This window comes from Pan troglodytes, chromosome 11 (assembly GCF_028858775.2).
Source record: "Pan troglodytes isolate AG18354 chromosome 11, NHGRI_mPanTro3-v2.0_pri, whole genome shotgun sequence".
NCBI classification, from domain to species: domain Eukaryota; kingdom Metazoa; phylum Chordata; class Mammalia; order Primates; family Hominidae; genus Pan; species Pan troglodytes.
In genome coordinates, this window is record NC_072409.2 from 62,293,594 (window position 1) to 62,313,777 (window position 20,184).

General features: G+C 39.8%; 1 long non-coding RNA gene and 1 pseudogene across 2 annotated transcripts; one reads left to right on the top strand and one right to left on the bottom strand.

The window, feature by feature from the left end:
- The first annotated feature begins 251 nt into the window (after positions 1 to 251).
- Positions 252 to 4,194, top strand: LOC112204388 (glucosamine-6-phosphate isomerase 2-like; annotated as a pseudogene).
- Positions 4,195 to 5,049: 855 nt separating this feature from the next.
- Positions 5,050 to 11,061, bottom strand: LOC104007885 (uncharacterized). Of its 2 annotated transcripts, none has more exons than XR_010148679.1 (3): positions 10,051 to 11,061; positions 7,754 to 7,848; positions 5,050 to 6,613 (listed from the first exon to the last, which is right to left on the bottom strand). It is a non-coding gene; the product is annotated as an uncharacterized LOC104007885 (long non-coding RNA). The 2 variants fall into 2 exon arrangements; XR_682243.4 differs by lacking the exon at positions 10,051 to 11,061 and adding an exon at positions 7,981 to 8,195.
- Positions 11,062 to 20,184: the final 9,123 nt, after the last annotated feature.

Sequence of the window (20,184 nt, forward strand, 5' to 3'; positions counted from 1 at the left end):
CTCTAAAAAAAAGAAAAAACAAAATTAAAACTGTAAAATTAAAAGTTTACCAAATGCTTACAATAACTCATGCCTGGCCATTTTTTAAAAATAAAATACAGGTTGAAATTAGTACAAATCCACTCAGACCTTACCTAAACAGAAAGAACCAAGCTGTAACATTTGATGACAGTTTGAAAATATCTATTGGAATAATGGTACGATCTATAAGATAATGAGGCTTAACTCTATAAAAGATATCATCAGCAAGTATGGGTAAGATTGCTAAATATTTTTCAAGCTGATTTTTTTTTTTTTTTTTGAGGCGGAGTCTCGCTCTGTCGCCCAGACTGGAGTCCAGTGGCGTGATCTCGGCTCACTGCAAGCTCCGCCTCCCGGGTTCACGCCATTCTCCTGCCTCAGCCTCCCAAGTAGCTGGAACTACAGGCGCCCGCCACCACGCCCGGCTAATTTTTTTGTATTTTTAGTAGAGATGGGGTTTCACCGTGTTAGCCAGGATGGTCTCGATCTCCTGACCTCGTTATCTGCCTGTCTCGGCCTCCTGAAGTGCTGGGAGGAAGCTGATTTTTTAACCTATTAAAACGTTTGACAGGTTATATCTCCATTTCCTTGCAGTTAGTATTCTGGGTTATTTCTAGCCAAAGGTTGAGATTTCTGTACTTAGGATTATGATTTTTATCTTTATATGTATCTCTTACAGTGTGACTGTCAATTTCATAAATGAACTATTTCCCCATCTTCTAGCTTTGATGAGGTTTTTTTTTAAAATAAGGAAATTAAAGCCAAAGAGCCTCTTATTTCTATTAAGATTAATTTTTTATCTTTGAATATTTATTCTAAAATGTGGGGTACATAATTTGCCTAAGCCCTTTAGCAATAGCAGAGCAAGCCAAATTTCAGCATATGTGATAGTCATAATTATGTAAGATCATTTTTTAACATGTTTCCATTTTCTATCTGTTCTGTCTTCCAAGATGTCATATCCTTTGCAAAGAAAATGAATAAAATATAAAATGTGATATATTTCCATCTCTGCAGAATATTTTTCACTTCATTGAAACTTGATACATAGATTCAACATAGACTATTAGTTCTAAAATTATTTGAGTATCTGTATTAAGCTTTAATCATTTTTTAATTGTCGTCTTCGTGGAAAAGAAACCTAAATTTTTTCACAATGTGCCGTATTTTACAAAGTTTGCAACATTTTTAAAAGAATTTTCCTCTCAAAAAGAATAATTTTTTTCTCCTAATTAAGCAATAAATAGAAGTATGCAAAACAAGCCATTGGTTTAAAACTACATGGCAATAGAAAAGGCTTTTGTTTTCGCCTGCTTTGAGGAAACTCAATATAGTGTTTTAGAAAGGTTGGCAGAGGTGCTGACGGGGAGAAAAGGAGGCCCCCTTGCCCCAGTTTCAAGTCTTTTAAACCGAACTTGCATTCTAGGTCATCCACTATGTGTGGTGGTTAGGCTCCTAGTTTAGAATATTTTACATAGATAAAGAGAGGCTTTTTTCATATGAAAAAAAGCTCAATATCACTGATCACTAGAGAAATGCAAATCAAAACCACAATGAGGTACCATTTCCTACCAGTCAGAATGGCTATTATTAAAGAGTCAAAAAATAACAGATGCTGGTGAGGTTGTGGTTGTGGGGAAAAGGGAACACTTATACACTGTTGGTGGGAGTGTAAATTAGTTCAACCATTGTGGAAAGCAGTATGGTGATTCCTCAGTGAGTTAAAAGCAGAACTACCATTTGACCCAGCAATCCCATTACTGGGTATATACCTAAGTAATATAAATCATTCTACCATAAAGACACAAGCATGCAAATGTTCACTGCAGCACTATTCAAAATAGCAAAGACCTGGAATCAACCTAAATGCCCATCAATGACAGACTGGGTAAAGAAAATGTCCATGGTACATATATGCCCCGTATATGTACCACGTATGCGTACCAAAGTATATGTCCATGGTTCATATACACCATAGAATATTATGCAGCCATAAAAAGAGCAAGATCATGTCTTTTGCAGGAACATGGATGGAGCTGGAGGCTATCATCCTTAGCAACCTAACACAGGAACAGAAAACCAAATACTGCACATTCTCACTTACAAGTAGGAGTTAAATGATAAGAACTTATGAACACAAAGAAGGAAACAAAAGACACTAGGTTCTACTTGATGGGGGAGGGTAGGGGGAAGGAGGAGCAGAAAAGATAACTATTGGATAGTGGGGATAATACCTGGGTGATGAAATAATATGTACAAAAAACGATCTGCATAACAAACCCTCACATGTACCCCTGAGCCTAAAATAATTTTTCTTTTTAAAAAGAAACTTTTTTAAAAAGAAATGTTTCACCAGGTGCAGTGGGTCATGCCTGTAATCCCAGCACTTTGGGAGGCTGAGGCGGGTGGATCACCTGAGGTCAGGAGTTTGAGATGAGCCTGACCAACATGGAGAAACCCTGTCTCTACTAAAAACACAAAATCAGCTGGGCGTGGTGGCGCTTGCCTGTAATCCCAGCTATTCGGGAGGCTGAGGCAGAAGAATCGCTTGCACCTGGGAGGCGGAAGTTGTGGTCAACCAAGATCGTGCCATTGCACTACATCCTGAGCAACAAGAGCAAAACTCTGTGTCAAAAAAAAAAAAAAAAAAAAATGTTTCATAATATGTATTGGTAATAAAAATAGTAAGATGGACACCCCAAAGAGGATAAGCAGTTTATCCTACCCCATGACATGAAACTGCTTGTGTCAAACTCTTCATGTTTCCAAACACGATAGTCCTCAGCAGTTGACTGTGGGATAATTTCAAGCCTTTATTGGCAATGACACCACAAAAGAAGAATATAAAGTGAAGATCGATGTCGTGCAACATTCTCTATCATTATGATAGTCTGGTTCAGATTGCCTCTCCAAAACTGGTTCATTGTCAAATGGCTCATCAGCTTTGGCTGTTATGCTACTATATGTCTACGCCAGCACAAAAGAGCTAGGAAATCATAATGATCAAGAAGAACAGAATAGTTTAACTTTTGAAAATAAAAAGTGACATCTGTATCTTTATATAAAATGAAGTTTGGGTCATTGCATCTAAAATTGTAGTGTCACCCAAGTTACTGTGTAAATAGCTGCAAGTTCAGAAGCTAATGTTGTGTAAGTGGTCACAGCTCTCTTTTCAAGGGAAAAGAATGGAAACATGAAAGTTAGGTATTTAATACCACAGCATAAATCAGTGACTTTTCTCTCGGAAAAAGCTTTCAGGGGCTCCCACTGCTTTAGCATCAGAAGAGTTGGTCAGTCAACCGGGAGTATGACTTGAGGATGCTACTAAAAACTAAAAGATGCTGGGCGCAGTGGCTTATGCCTATAATCCCAGCACTTTGGGAGGCTGAGGCCAGGAATTCGAGAGCTGCCTGGCCAATAAGGTGAAACCCTGTCTCTACTAAAAATACAAAAATTAGCTGGGCATGGTGGTGCACGCCTGTAGTACTAGCTACTTGGGAGGCTGAGACATGAGAATTGCTTGAACCCGGGAGGTGGAGGTTGCAGTGAGCCAAGATTGCTCCACTGCACTCCAGCCTGGGCAACAGAGCAAGATCCTGTCTAAAAACAAAACAAAACAAAACAAAACAAACAAACAAAAAAACTCCACAAAAAACTAAAAGGCTATTGCAAGAATGGAAGCCTTTCTTTTAAATATGTGAAGACATTTAACATGGATGAGCATGTAGAGTACTGCCCAGAAATCATCCTGAAAGCTACCATTACTATATGAGTAACTTTTTAAAGTATATTGTTATAGATTCTAATCATGCTCATAACCTTTTAAAGTATATTGTTATAGATCCTAATCATGCTCATAATCTTGATGAGGGTGCTGCAAGTTTACAAGCAGAATGTGATGGATTTGAAAATAAATTTCTAAAAGCTGGAGGAATAAATATTTCTGTTCCTAGGAATGATCCTCATAAGAGACAGACACAAGGCATTTTCCCTGTACAAAGCAAAAGTGGAAAAGATTATTTTAGCTTTCCAGCAGCATCCCCAAACTGTTTTTTAATATGCTGAAGATGCTACTTTAGAACTAACAGTGAAAATTGTGAAACACTTTACGGTTTAATGAACATGCACAGTAAACTTGTGGGTCCACTCCAGAGTATGATAGGACGAAATTGAAGGCGATTGGAGTAAAATTCTCTTTGAAAGAATAAAATACTTAAATAATTTTTTAACTACTCAATATGATACAGCATGGCGAATTCTGGAGGTTGTAATTGTTTTAAAAATCCAATGACTAGCTGGGCGCGGTGGCTCACGCCTGTAATCCCAGCACCTTGGGAGGCTGAGGCGGGCAGATCACCTGAGGTCGGGAGTTTGAGACCAGCCTGACCAACATGAAGAAACACCGTCTCTACTAAAAATACAAAAATTAGCCGGGCGTGGTGGCACATGCCTGTAATCCCAGCTACTCAGGAGGCTGAGACAGGAGAATCACTTGAACCTGGGAGGTGGAGGTTGTGGTGAGCTGAGATTGTGCCGTTGCACTCCAGCCTGGGCAACAAGAACAAAACTCCATCTAAAAAAAAAAAAAATCCAATGACTATACGCCAAACATTTTATATTTAGAGTGTGTCTATTTAATACAAGGGCTTAGGAGACATAGTTGGCTCTCACAACTGACCAGCTGTTTATTATAAATAAATATTTTAAAATAAACTTTGTTACACATAGTCAGCCTATAAAACAGCACAGAAATGAAATATCTGCCTGTTTTAAAATTGTAAAAGTTAGCCAGGTGCAGTGGTGTGTGCCTATAGTCCCAGCTACTCAGGAGACTGAAGTGAGAGGATTCCCTTGAACCCAGGGTTTTGAGTCCAGCCTGGGCAACATAGCAAGACTCTCTTTTAAAAAAATTCAAAAATTATTTTAAAGGTGAAGATTTTGCACATCAAGTACCATTTAAGAGTTTGACTCCAGTGGCATAATATACATAGATTTGTATTGTTTAATTACATGAAGAGACAGCAAACCTTTTCAGTATCAAACAACTTATCTTTGCAAACCTTTATTTATAACATGCTATCTACTTATTTTCTGCGCATTAGACACAAGCTTTTTTGCATAAAGGTGACTTAATCATCTTTCTGTGTTAGCATCTGGGCATCAAAAGTCCTGCCATATATTGTTGACAAAGGAAATCTGAAGAGAAACAGTGCCTAAAAGTGCAGTTTGGCCGAGTGCAGCGGCTCACACCTGTAATCCCAGCACTTTGGGAGGCCGAGGCAGGAGGATCACCTGAGGTAGGATGTTTGAGACCAGCCTGGCCAACATGGTGAGACCCCCATCTCTATTAAAAATACAAAAATTAGTGGGGCGTGGTGGCCCATGCCTGTAATCCCAGCTACTCGGGAAGCTGAGGCAGGAGAATCCCTTGAACCCAGGAGGCAGAGGTTGCAGTGAGCCAAGATCGTGCCACTGCACTCCAGCCTGGCCTGGGCAACAGAGAGAGACTGTGTCCCCGCCCCTCCACCCAAGAAAAGTGCAGTTTATGTCCTTTTGAAAAGTATGTATAAGTGCCTGTTCTTGTGCACTTTCTTCTATAGCCTTTTTTTTTCAGATGTGTTTTTATTTTATTTAATAATTTGGGTTCATCCCCTTAATATAAGGTTGTTGGCAATTATACTAAGAAAATTATTTTGAAGAAAATTTTCTGATTGTTGTTTGTTTTTTGTTTCTCTTTCTTTCTTTCTTTCTTTTTTTTTTTTTTTTTTTTTTTAGACAATGTCTCTTTTTCTGTCTCCCAGGCTGGAGTGCAGTGGCACATTAATGGCTCATTGCAGCCTCAACCTTCTGGGCTGAAGCAATCCTCCCACCTCAGCCTGCTGAGTAGCTGGGACTACAGCTGTGCACCACCATGCACAACTAATTTTCTTTTACTTTTTGTAGAGAAGAAGTGGGGATTCTCCCTATGTTGCCCAGGCTGGTCTCAAACTCCTGATCTCAAATGATCCTCTCGCCTCAGCCTCCCAAAGTGCCGCGATGACAGGAGTGAGCTACCAGCCTGATTACTGTTAAACTTAATAAATAATTAAACTTATTGTTTACATATAAAAAATGTCTAAAACGATAATGCGATAAAGTGCATGCAAATTACTGTAAAGTATTTTACATTACCATAGCAACGTGCATGATTAAATTGCAAATAAAAGCATACTGCTTTCTACTTTTAGCTCAAATAATGCTTATAATCAGCAAACAAAAAGCTATCAGGAAGGCCTTAGCAGGTACTGTGGTCTGATTTCGCTGAATGCCCAAAGCCATTAATAATCCAATTCTCCATCCTCTTCCTGGATGTGGCTCCACTTTGCCAGTAGAGGGCACCATGTGCATACTGGGCAGAGAGGGCCAAAGGCTTATTATTAAGTAGGACAGCCTCTGGCACTGTTTTCTTTGTCTTCAAAGGAATAGCCCAGCCAGTGTGAGTGTGGTTGGAGATCAGAGCCGAAGGGCAGGTTGTCACAGCAATTATGCAGAACTTCAAACTTTCTTATGATGTCCCTCAGCAGTTCACCATCCAGAAGAGCCTGAGTTCAGCCTTGACCCAAATGGGAAAACAAGGTGTAATTATAATCAAATGGCTGTTGGTAGAGGTTGATTGCTGGCAAAATGGACAAACAGGAGGAAGTGGAGGTTGAGGTCTTTTGTGTTTGAGGTAGTCCATGTAGCAAAAATCAGACCAAGCTGGGGGGTCAGGAGACCTGGTTATATCAATTTGGGGGTCACTCTGTACAAACTAAGAGGAGGAACAGAAGTTCCAAATACATTTACAAGCTTTGCTTTTGCTTTTACTACACATGCTCAACATGATACTTTTTTTTTTACTTTGCTGTTATAATTATGGAAATTAATATGTCCACTCATTTAAATATTTATAAAATATTTGGTTTGGAAGAATACAACCATATTTTTTATGCATGGTATGTTTAAAGATTCAACTTTGGCTAATATTTATTTTAACTCTGTAATGTTTATGTAATTTAGAGCAATCTAACTAATTTTTAATATAGCAAAGAACAGCTAGCAATGGCTGAGATTATTGCAGAAATGTGCAAAATTGTGCTTATCTCATTAAAGATTTCTTTGAGACTCTCCTAAGAGCAAATAAAGTGCCTAACTTCCCAGAGGCAGATTTTATATGGAAAAGAAAAGATATACAATGTAGAATTGTTCAAAATGTTAGAGACAATATATGTGAAGTGGCTGTTGCATACTCAATAAATGATCTCCTTGTCTGCTTTTTAATAGCATTATTTTAAGAGTGAGGCTGCATTAAAGTAGATCTCTCTAGGTCATAAATCTAACCTGAAAATAACATGGACATCTCATGTTCAGGTTAATCACATTGTCATAACTATAAAGAACCACATCTTGCCACGAAGAACAATGAAGGGGTTATATAGATTATTTAGGTCTTAACTCTGGGTCTCTTGATGAGGCAACAAAAAAGGAATTTCCACTTTGGGAAGCCGAGGTGGGAGGATTGCTTGAGCCCAGGAGTTTGAGACCAGTGTGGGCAATATAGTGAGACCCCGTCTCTTTAAAAAACAACAACAACAAAAGGAATTTCATTGCACAACACAGAGCAAATCTTCATAAACATCCTCCTTAGAGAACACCCACCTCTCCTTTTCTCCATGTCAGCTACTCACTCTTTCATTCACCTTAAAACACTCACCATTCCAGTCTTCTTCTCAATTCTCTTGCCCCTCACTCTTTTCTTTCATTGCGTAGCTCCTTGCCCTTGCTTCTAGAGAACAGTAATTCAGCTTTCTACAAAGAGATATTTTTCAAAATGATGTTTTCTTTTGTTAAATAAGACATCAGCCAAATTACTAACAGAATTTGACATTATCTGGCTAAACTGCATTATTAAAATCACAAATAGCATCAGAAACTCTGTACCTGGTTGCGGTGGTTTGCCCCTGTAATCCCAGCTACTCCAGAGGCTAAGGTGGGAGGAATCCTCGAGCCCAGGAGTTAGAGGGTGCAGTGAGCAATGATCACACCACTCAACTCCAGCCTGGGCAACAGAGTGAGACCCCGTCTCTGTAAAAAAATATATATGCATATATATTTTTTAAAGGAATCAGAAACCCTTTGACCTGGAAAGGATCAACAAGTCCAAATCTCATATTTTACAGATTAGAAGGCTGAGACCCAGAGAGGGTAATTGGATTGTCCAAGTTTCCCTGATTAATTACAAAGCTGGGATCAGAATGCAGATTCATTGACCCTGACCTGCTTTGTCCATTATAGCACACTGCCTTGAGCTAAGTTTTAAGCTACATTTTCATTATAATGAGGTGTTTCTTACTATAAGAAATCTTAAAATAGAAATAAAATCATCTTTCATAGGGTTTTCTTTTCCCATTGCTATTTTGGAACAACTTTTCTGCCTATTTCATCTAAATGATACACTATAAATAATTCGGAAATACAGTGTATGTATTTTTATAAAGGGTGATTTTGCAAATATGTTGAGAAAATCATATGTAGGTAACATTACACTAGTTTACTTAAAACAACTACAAATCTTTCTTAAAATTGGAAATTTATCTCATCCACTCCATTTATTTGATAAGAAACAAAATGAACTTTTTTTTCTCCTTTATCACCTCTGGTTTTGTGCTAAGATCAAGTACAAATCTTTGGGAGAAATACTAAATTCTGAGTAGAACATATTGTAAATGGCATTGTCATAGGAACTAGCAATACAAAGATGGGTAAGTCATTCTCTTGAGCACCTCAGTCTAGTAGAACAACCTAGCTGTACTCACTCCTTTTGTTTTTTATTTGTCTTTTTGTTTTGTTTTGGTTTTTTTTTTTTTTTTTTTTGAGACAGGGTCTTGCTCTGTTGCCCAGGCTGGAGTGCAGTGGCATGATCACAGTGCATTGCAGCCTCACCCTCCAAGGCTCACGTGATCCTCCCACCTCAGCCTCCTGAGTAGCTGGGACCACAGATGCATGCCAACGTGCCTGGCTAGTTTTTAAATTTTTCGTAGAGACAAGGTCTCCCTATATTGGCCAGGCTGGTCTCTAAATCCTAGGCTCAAGTGATTCTCCCACCTTGGCTTCCCAAAGTGCTGGGATTACAGGTGTGAGACACCACGTCCAGCAGAAATATTATTTATCATCACTGCAAAAGGCAGAATAACCACTTTCCTTCTCTCCAAAACAAACAAACAAAAAATATATATATAGGCCGGGTGCAGTGGCTTACGCCTGTAATCCAAGCACTTTGGGAAGCCAAGGCGGGCGGATCACTTGAGGTCAGGATTTCGAGACCAGCCTGGCTAACATGGTGAAACCCCATCTCTACTAAAAATACAAAAATTAGCAGGGCATGGTGGTGCGTGCCTGTGAGGCCAAAGTGGGAGGATCACTTGAGCCCAGGAGTTGGAGACCAGCCTGGGCAACACGGGGAGACCCCACATCTATTTAAAAAGAAAAAAAGAAAGAAGGGAAAAAATAAAGTATACAGGAGGATATATATAGGTGATATGAAAGTACTACTCTACTTTATATTAGGGACTTGAGCATCCTTGAATTTTGTTATCCGTGGGGAGTCCTGGAACCAATCCCCTGCAGATATCAAGGGATGATTATTTATGAATCTGTTGCCAATAAAACTAATCCCATACATATATGGTTATCTGCTCTACAATATTTTCATCTGCAAACTGAGTGCAGAATGGTGTCATGGTTTTTGGTATAATTAACAGGAAAAAAAAATAAAATGTGCAAAACTAGCTCAAGTGTGATTGTCTTTATCTGGGAACAAAAGAGACTGTCTGTCATTCTTTGCAACCTACTTTGGTTTAAATTAAGAACATTTGGCCAGGCGCAGTGGCTCACGCCTGTAATCCCAGCACTTTGGGAGGCCGAGGCTGGTAGATCACCTGAGATCAGGAGTTCGAGACCAGCCTGGCCAACATGGTGAAACCCCATCTCTACTAAAAATACAAAAATTACCTGAGTATGGTGGCAGGTGCCTGTAATCCCAGCTACTAGCAGGGGCCGATGCAGGAGAATTGCTTGAACCCAGGAGGCAGAGGTTGCAGTGAGCCAAGATCATACCACTGCACTCCAGCCAGGGCAACAGAACGAGACTCCGTCTCAAAATAAAACAAAACAAAATAAAATAAAATAAATTAAGAACATTTGTGGTAAATCACCTACATTTAAGTGTAGAGGTTGAATGTTAATATTTTTCACCTCTCACCTTGGCAATGATTTTAAAAGCTAACTCCCCACATTAGTGAGGACACTAGGAAATTTGCCCTCTAATATGCCATTGGTAGGAATGTAAATTGGCATAACGCTGGTAAGCAATTTGGCAGTGAATACCAAGTAGAAAATAGTCATGACCTTTGACTCAACAATTTTGCTTTTAAGAATTTGCACACAGCTGGGAACGGTGGCTCATTCTCATAATCCCAGTACTTTGGGAGGCTGAGGTGGGAAGACTGCTTGGGGCCAGGAGTTCGACACCAGCTGGAACAACATGTTGAAATCCTGTCTCTACAAAAATAAAAATTGAAAAAAGTATCTGGGCATAGTGGCTTATGCCTGTAGTCTCAGCTACTTGAGAGGCTGAGGCAGAGGATTGCTTGAGTCCACGAAGTCGAGGATGCAGTGAGCTATGATCATGCCACTGCACTCCAGCCTGGGCAATATAGCAAGACCCTCTTTGGGAAAAAAAAAAGGATTTGCTTATGAAAACAATCAGAGTTAGGGAAAAGAATTTTGATCACGGCATTATTTATAATTACAAAAAAACCTGAAGAACATTTAAGTACCCAACAATAGGGAACTGGTTAACTACATTATGGTAAAAGCATAGGATGGAATAGTATAGGCTGCTGAAAATATTGTAAAATAAGATTTAATGGTATGAGAAGATGTTTATTATGTATTTTAAGAAAAAAGAATATCTACACATACACACACCAAAAAACACATAGGATCCATACAAATATCTTTTTTTTTTTTTTTTTGAGACGTAGTTTCTCTCTTGCCCAGGCTGGAGTGCAATGGCATGATCTTGGCTCACTCCAGCCTCTGCCTCCCGGGTTCACACAATTCTCCTGCCTCAGCCTCCCGATTAGCTGGGACTACAGGCGCCCGCCAACACGCCCGGCTAATTTTTTGTATTTTTAGTAGAGACGGGGTTTCACTGTGTTAGCCAGGGTAATCTCAATCTCCTGACCTCGTGATCCACCCGTCTTGGCCTGCCAAAGTGCTGGGATTACAGGCGTGAGCCACCACACCTGGCCAATTTTTTTTATTTTTAGTAGAGACAAGGTTTCACCATGTCGGCCAGGCTGGTCTCAAACTCCTGACCTCAGGTGATCCACCCGCCTCAGCCTCCCAAATTGCTGGGATTACAGGCATGAGCCACTGTGCCCAGCCACAAATATCATTTTTAAAGCTGTAAAGAGTATATAACAAAAATGCCACAACGATTCTCCCTGAATGGTAATATGATGAAGAGTATTTATTTCCTTCTCTGTATTTTTCTGTACTTTCTAAATATTCTACAATAAATATGTACTATTTTTGTAATTAAGAAAAAGTTATTTCTTTTTTTTTTAAGCCAGACTCTTCTCAGTTGATTGTCCAAATGGGATAAGGGCGTATATTTAAGAGAAAATACGCATCAGTGCTGCAATGTGTTCAGAGCACGCTTGCTATTGCAGTTGTGTGCAAACCATTTGTCAAGCCTCAAGCACACCCTTGGCTCTGGAGCTCAGCACAGTTTCCTTTCTGTGAGTAACATTCTATCCAAAAAGGAGCTCCTCAGCAGGCTGTTCCTGGGCCACTAAACCTTCCAACACCCTGTGAGCATAGCAGAAAGGCCAATTCCCCACTGAACCGGCAGATGGTGAAACATCCCCTTGGCTCTTGTACATCCAGACATATTGGTGCAGACACAGCTGCAAAAAGGCAAGCAAGTTCTCCAAGGCCAGGCAAAATTAGTCCTTTCTCAAGGGAGTGCTCTGCTATGCCAGCTGGCATTTCCTGCCACGCTCCCAGCCTGTTTCAAGGGTGGATAATGGACAAAAATGGAGAGGGCTTAAACTGAAGGACTGAGTATCTCAACCAGTGCAGAGCTGGGCTTTGAACACCGTGAATACACTGTCAGGAAGTAACAGTCTTTCAGGAAGCAAAGAATTCCATATGACAGCAAAGTAGAAAGAGGCCTGGACTGTGAATTAGGAGCCCTGGGTGCTTGTTACATCTCACAGTCTCCCCTCTTTTCAGTTCCTTCTTCTATAAAATATTGGGGGTGGGCTAGGGAGTCAATAGATGAAATGAGCTATAAAAGTTGCTTCCAGCCTTCAAGACCTTATACTGATTAATAATGAAGTCATGCAATATAGATTTCAGTCAATAAAAATTTACTCAATACCTAGTATGTCTGGCAAGAAGGAGCCAGATAAATAAAACACTGTGGCCACCCACAGGACTCACTGTCCAAAGCATTGGAAAATTTCTTGGTTTCAATATGTATAATTATCCACTATACTATTTATTTAAGATAATGTTTTCCTCAAGATTGAATTTTCTCTGTTGCCAATAAAGTTAATTCCATTTTCGATGAACAATGTGTGTGCTGTATACTGGGAGACAGTATAGGTTTAGGTTAAAAGCATGAATTATAGACTCAGAAAGTCCCAGTTAAATCTGAGCTCCACCATTTCTTAACTGAGTGATCTTCAAAAAATTACTTAAATTCTCTCAGCTTCAGTTTCCTCATCTGTAAAATGGGAATAATAATAGTACTTACTTCTTGGGACTATTGTAGGAAATGAATGACCTGAGTCATTTACATTAAATGAAGTCTCAGTAAATCCCTATTATCTGTTGTTAATATAGGAAGTTTAAAATAATTTTAATATCAGTTTTTAGAAAGCACAAAATCTTGGAATGTTAGATTAAACAAGGGACCTTAGAAATAATCAGTTCCATTTCAATCCTTCGATCCTCCCATTTTACATAGGGAAGCCATGGACTGAAAGAGGCTGAGTAAGGCCCCAGGGACCCTTTTGAGCTTTTTTTTTTTTTTTTGGTATATTCTGTTAATTAGGAAATATATTGTGCTTTTCTGAGAAACTGAAAGTATACATGCTTGTACATACTTGCAAGTCATATAGAAATTATTTCAATCATTACTATTATTTTGAATTTTCTATCTGCTGCTTACTGAGATTTAACCGCCATTTCAAAGTTTTTCCAAGAATCTGGCATTTTGGCTAAATAGCCCAGTTGACCCTTGCCCCAGCTTCCCAAAATCCATTGTGATTGATCCAAATGGGCTCAGAATTTCCCTCCTTGTGCATAGATGCCACTTATCTGTTTTTCTATCTTGGTTTTTTTTTCTAGCTACTTTTGGCTATCAGAAAAAAATAATTTAAAGTTTGTACAAGCCAAGTTTGTTTCACTGCCTCCAATCAGACAAAGATACCTTTCCAGAAATCAAGACTGTGGATATACACCCGTGTCTGGAGGACAAGAAGAAGATAGAAGAAAATGGAACTCACAGAGATTAGAGAGAAAGGGAACTGACACTTATCCTGTGCTTTCTGTGTTCCCAAGGATTCACTTGGTCCTCACAACAACCCAGTGAATTAGTCATGACTCTCCCTGCTTCAGGTGAAAAAGCTAAGAGTCAGAGAGCAACTTGCCTGATGCAGCATAGCCAGGAAATGGAGTGGGAACTTGAACCCAGGCCAGCCTATTTCCAAACTCTTTCTGGTAAGTGGGCCACACTCCTCCCATGGTCTTAATGTGATTCAATTGACAGAACAGCTTGGTGGAAAAAATGTAAAAATGAAAACAAATGGTTCCTATAAGATGGTGTAGTCACATATTTGGAGAAGAGAGATCCATTATGCAATTCACTAAAATGTGTTGAATGTCTACTAAGTGTTACCAAAGCACTGAATTTCACTCATTAAAGACTCATCCCAAGTATCGTAAGTCACGTTTCAGTCCTCCCTAATACGGTTTTCTTGTATTATGTATTATGACTCTTGAATGGTCAGAAATGAGAGTAAACTTAACAGATGAAGATGAAGACAGGATTATTATATACATGTTGTTTCTATAAGAACTTTTCTCTAAATCTAATGTCTTTGTAATTGATCGATTCACTGTCCATGGCCTTTTTGAGAGTAAAGGTTTTGTGTTCTCTTTCACCTCCCTACCCTGGCTTTTTTTCAAAGCATTTTTCCAGCCCCACTTACAGTTTAGAACAGATGTAGATGTTGGCCTGCTCCCAGAATCTTGCTGCAAAATCATAACTTCACCATTCCCCATGGACTGAGTAGTGCCGAGGTAGAAAATGACTTCAATCCACAGCAGAATCTGTGTTGCTGCCAATCCAATTTAAGCCCAAAGGAGTCACTCCTATTTGTAGCAAGTTTTTTTCATTTCCAGTTTATGCCGAGAATATATAGCACATCATATTTTGATGATTTATAGAGTATATCTGAAGGCCTCTTTCTCCCCAACTGCCCCGACACTTTCATTTGTCAATTAGGCAGACTTGAAGTGCAGCAAAGGAGTAAAGTTTTCAGAAAATCTGAAGAAAACAATAGATCAAGAATATCAGCCAGGCATGGTGGCTCATGCCTGAAATCTCAGCACTTTGGGAGGCCGAGGTGGGTGGATCATGAGGTCAGGAATTCAAGACCAGCCTGGCCAACATGGTGAAACCCCGTCTCTAGTAAAAATACAAAAATTTGCTGGGTGTGGTGGCGGGCACCTGTAATCCCAGCTACTCAGGAGGCTGAGGCAGAGAATTGCTCGAACCTGGGAGGTAGAGGTTGCAGATCGTGACACTGCACTCCAGCCTGGGAGACACAGCAAGACTCCATCTCAAAAAAAAATATATATATATATATATATATCCAGGCACAGTGGCTCATGCCTGTAATCCCAGCACTTTGGGAGGCCAAGGTGGGCGGATCACTTGAGGCCAGGAGTTTGAGACTAGCCTGCCCAACATGGTGAAACCCCATCCCTACTAAAAATACAAAAATTAGCTCAGCTTGGTGGCAGGTGCCTGTAATCCCAGCTACTCGGGAGGCTGAGGCAGAGAATTGCTCGAACCTGGGAGGTGGAGGTTGCAGATCGTGACACTGCACTCCAGCCGGGGCGACACAGCAAGACTCCATCTCAAAAAAAAAAAAAATATATATATATATATATATATATATATATACACACACACACATACGGCCAGGCGCAGTGGCTCATGCCTGTAATCCCAGCACTTTGGGAGGCAGAGGCAGGCGAATCACTTGAGGCCAGGAGTTTGAGACTAGCCTGCCCAACATGGTGAAACCCCATCCCTACTAAAAATACAAAAATTAGCTCAGCTTGGTGGCAGGTGCCTGTAATCCCAGCTACTCGGGAGGCTGAGGCAGAGAGAATTACTTGAACCTGGGAAGTGGAGGTTGCAATGAGCCAAGATTGCACCACTGCACTCCATCCTGGGCGACAGAGTGAGACCCTGCCTCAAAAAAAAAAAAAAAAGAATATCTAGACATGGCTGCCAAGAAAAAGAACATGAACTCAAAGAGAAAATAAAATGGGTCTTTAAGAAAATAACAGCAAATCATTTAAAACATGAGTAAAGTTAGAGCATATGACCTGAAAGATTAACACAAAACAACTTTGGGTTACTCATGTGTACTAATGTCAGCTGTATCATTTCCCTATCACTGATAGGTATAGGAAACTGTACTGTGTTGGTAAAAAGCAGATAAGAAAGGGGATGGCTGTCAGTAACTCAGCCCCGTATTACAGTAAAACTACTCCAGAAAACCTCTGGCTCAAAATACTGCAACGTACAACAGTGGGAACACAAAGTGACCAAAAAATATTGTTACAACTTTCCATTCCAGAAACATTTAGAGACGACCCACCACGAGATGGCCTTGACCAGGCGTGGCTGAACATCTTCATTATAGCTACAGCAGAAACATCATGTGGTATTCTTATGACAAATTTCAGGGCCCAAAGAAGCTATTCAGGATCCTGTTTTCCACTTGCTTCAATATATTTAAGCTCCTTGAACTATGACATCCTCCCAAATAGGTTCGCTGACTTCCTTCACTAAGGCACCCACCAAATATTTGTTGAGCGCTTACCATGGGTCAGGAACTGTTCAAGGCACTGGACATAGGGTGTTGAACAAGAAAGAAAGACATGATCCTTGCTGTCATGAGGCATTCATTTCAGAGTCATACTTCTTATGTTCACACACAAGTGAAGTGGTATTGGTATTTCAGAGTGAATGTGTTTTATAACCAATATTGATATTTTTCTTCTCTAGAGGCTCCCTTTATTTCTTAGTCACAAAACAAATATTTTTGAAAGATAGCAATGAAAACTTGGAACTTTTAGAAAAGCCGTTTATTGCTAGAAATGGGCTAAGCTTACCTTTTCCTAAAATATCTGTAGAATGAAAACATAATCCAAAAAGGCACACATTCGCCAAGAGTGCAGCACGCTGGTCTTTGACTTACATAACTCTAAGGAAATAACTAGTTAGTTTCTGTTAATGTTTGATGAACTTTGACAAATTAGCACGAAGAATTAAATCAAATGAACTGTATGCACTGTCTGAACAAGAGGGATAAGCAAAAAAAAAATCCTCTCTAACAAGGAATGTTGGACTCAAGCAAACTCTCCTAGAGGAGAAAACTGAGACTTCCTAGATGTAAAGCAACTGGCTCTAAAACACAGAATTAGGATAAAGGGAAGGAGGTCACTGGAGCGGCAAGGGCGGGGGTGAGCTTTACAACAAAGAATGACGATCACTAGATTTCAGCTCTGCGTCGATACGGGCTCACTTCCTTCACATGGGGAAACAAATAAAAATAAAAAAAATAGGGAGAGTAGCTAGGAGCCAAGGCTCAGCTGGGAACAACAGGAAGCAGCCGCGAGCTGAGTGCCATTGTGGCCACTTCAAATGGCAGAAGGTGAGAAACCAGCACAGCTGGCAACTAAAAATGAACTTGCAAACACGAGCGGGCAGAAATCAGGATTTCAGCCTTTGGGGATGCAACAGTGAATAAGACACGGGGCCTCTGTTCTGGAGAACTCTGAGATTAGAAGAGGAAATAGATGAATTACACAATGTGATAAAAGGGGAGAAGAGTCAAAATGAGGAACACAGTGAACCCGGGTAGGGAGGCAGATGATTAATTCAGTCCAATAACACAGGTATCATAGAGAAGGGATTATGCTGTGGGTATTGAAGTATAAACAGGAGTTTTCCAGGGAGACAACTTGGAAAGACCACAGCATTTCAATTTGGAAAAGAGCAAGCTCACAGGTAATGAACTAAAATCATGTATTATGGCTGAAGCTTAAACATCAAGGGGGAAAGAGAGTAGATAAATCTAGAGAAGTAGGTAAGGGCTTTGGATATTATTCTGAGGAAAGCCAGTGAAGCATTTTGTTTGTTTGTTTAACTTTGTTTTGAAAATAAATATAAGCGTACAGAAAAGTTGCCACAATAAAAAAGATTATACAACATACCTGTGTACCATTTATCTACTGTTAACATTTTGCCCCATTTTTCATTCCCCCTCTCTTTCTTTCCATATATATATATATATGTAATTTTTGAACCCTTTGAGAGTAAATCGCATACAGCCATTGAAGTGATTTCATTAGCGGGAGAACATGATCAGATTTGTGTTTTAGAACAGTCACTCTTATGGGAGTAGGGAGATCTTCAGGAATATATATCAGAGGCCTGGAACTAAACTAATGAGAAATCAAATGAAGGGTATGTCTGTGGGAATGGAGAGGAGAGAGTACATTCAAGAGAGAAATAAGTTTTGCCCATTGCATGTGGTCTCTGAGGGATGGGGTAAAAAGAGTGGAATCTGAGTTTTGGGACTGGGTAACTGAGTGGTGGAGACCCTGTCAAGACAGAGAATAATAAATACAATGTAAGAAAAATATGAATAGTTTATATCTATTGAATGCTAATTATATGCTAGGCACAGTTCCTAACACTTTAGGTATATTAATCCATTTAATCCTCAAAACAATCCTAACAGGTTTGTTCTTTTATTAACTTCATTTTACAGATGATTTAAACAAAACATGTTTACAGAAAAAAAATTTTTTTGATTAAAAAACGTGTTTTGGCCGGGCGCAGTGGCTCACACCTGTAATCACAGCACTTTGAGAGGCTGAGGCAGGCGGATAGCTTGAGGTCAGGAGTTTGAGACCAGCCTGGCCAACATGGTGAAACCCAGTCCCTACTAAAAGAACAAAAATTAGTTGGGCGTGGTGGCATGCACCTGTAATCCCAGCTACTCTGGAGACTGAGGCATGAGAATCACTTGAACCCAGAAGATGGAGGATGCAGTGAGCGGAGATCATGCCCCTGCACTTCAGCCTCTGTCTCCCAAAATAAACAAATAAATAAATATGCATGTTTTGAGGAAAAAAATGATAGAGTCATTTTTGGGGACGAAAAGTATAACCTACTCTTTCTAGAAGCTCCTCCAAAAAGATCAAGGGAAATGTGGGGCCATGGGTCAAGGAATTGTCTTGGAAAATTTGGAACATTTAAGTTTCATTCACATCAGGATATAGCTTGCCATGCTCCAAACCTCCAACTTTAGCTTAAATACTGAAGATTACATTCATTTTATATGTAATTTTATGTCTATAATGCTGGCGATTATGTACACATTATATTAATATAACTTTAGCTCACCCAGCAAATAATTAAACCTAAAATACCAAAGAGATGCTTTCAATCAGACATTTCTTTCAAATGAGATAAAACAAAATTAGATGTGGAAATAGGAAATCAATTTTATTTCTATTTTAATTTTCAAAAGGATTTTAAAATCACTGAGAAGAAAAGCAGCATCTTCTGGGCGCCCCCTTGTGGCTTGGATTAATGATTCCCAAATTTGTCTAATGGACAGAAATTACCTGGAGAACTTCATGAAAATAGTTTCCAAGGCTGCATCCACAAATAATCAGAACAGAGTAGAAAGAGATCCATATTTTTGAAAGCTCTCCAAAGAGATTTTGATGACCAGCCACTGTGAAAACCTGCAGCTTAAAAATTCCTTTTTTTTTTTTGAAACAACTTCAGAGCCGGGCGCAGTGGCTCACACCTGTAATCCCAGCACTTGGGGAGGCCAAGGCAGGCAGATCACGAGGTCAGGAGATACAGACCATCCTGGCTAACACAGTGAAGCCTCATCTCTACTAAAAATACAAAAAAATTAGCCGGACATGGTGACACGCGCCTGTAATCCCAGCTACTTGGGAGGCTGAGGCAGGAGAATTGCTTGAACCCAGAGGTGGTTGCAGTAAGCAGGGATCGAGCCGCTGCACTCAAGCCTGCACTGAAATAACTTCAGAAACAAAGATTGTAGAATCAGGAGGAAACTTAGGACTCATTTTGTCCTGTTGTTTCCCTTTACATATGAAAAAACTGCAACCAAACATGTGAAATGGCCTGCTCAAGGTCACAGAGAATGTAAATGTCAAAATCAAGAGCAGAATCTAATGTCTCCTGGCCCTAAATTCAGCATGATTAATTGGAACAATGCTGTTTAATCCAATCTATCTCAACATGTTTATCCCTTAACTCACTGACAGTTCTACAATGCTCCCTACACCCCACATCGCCTCTGACTGAGGAGGGCACAGGCAAAATTGTCAGTGTCTTCTTTGGAGATAATTTTTTCCTTGTTAATATTTGGCATATCATAGATTGATTTTAAAGAGGCACAGAGAAATAAGCCGGAGAAAGTATTTCCTATAGGATGAGCCACTTGAACAAGCTGAGTTTCTTCTCTTCTCCAAGATCTGTCTAGAACTGATACTGGAGGAGTGCTGAGCGAGGACCCTTCCCCACAAATATCGAAGTATTGTCTGTCATTCCACATTAAACATTTATTTCTTTGGGTCTTGAAATTTGAAAGTACATCTGAAATTGAAGCTTCCCAGGGAGGGATGGGGAAGATGTAACAGGAAAAACCACCTTTCTGTCTACCCGTAGGCAAGGATTAGTTAACCAGCTGCAGAAAGATGGGCTAAGGCCCGAGC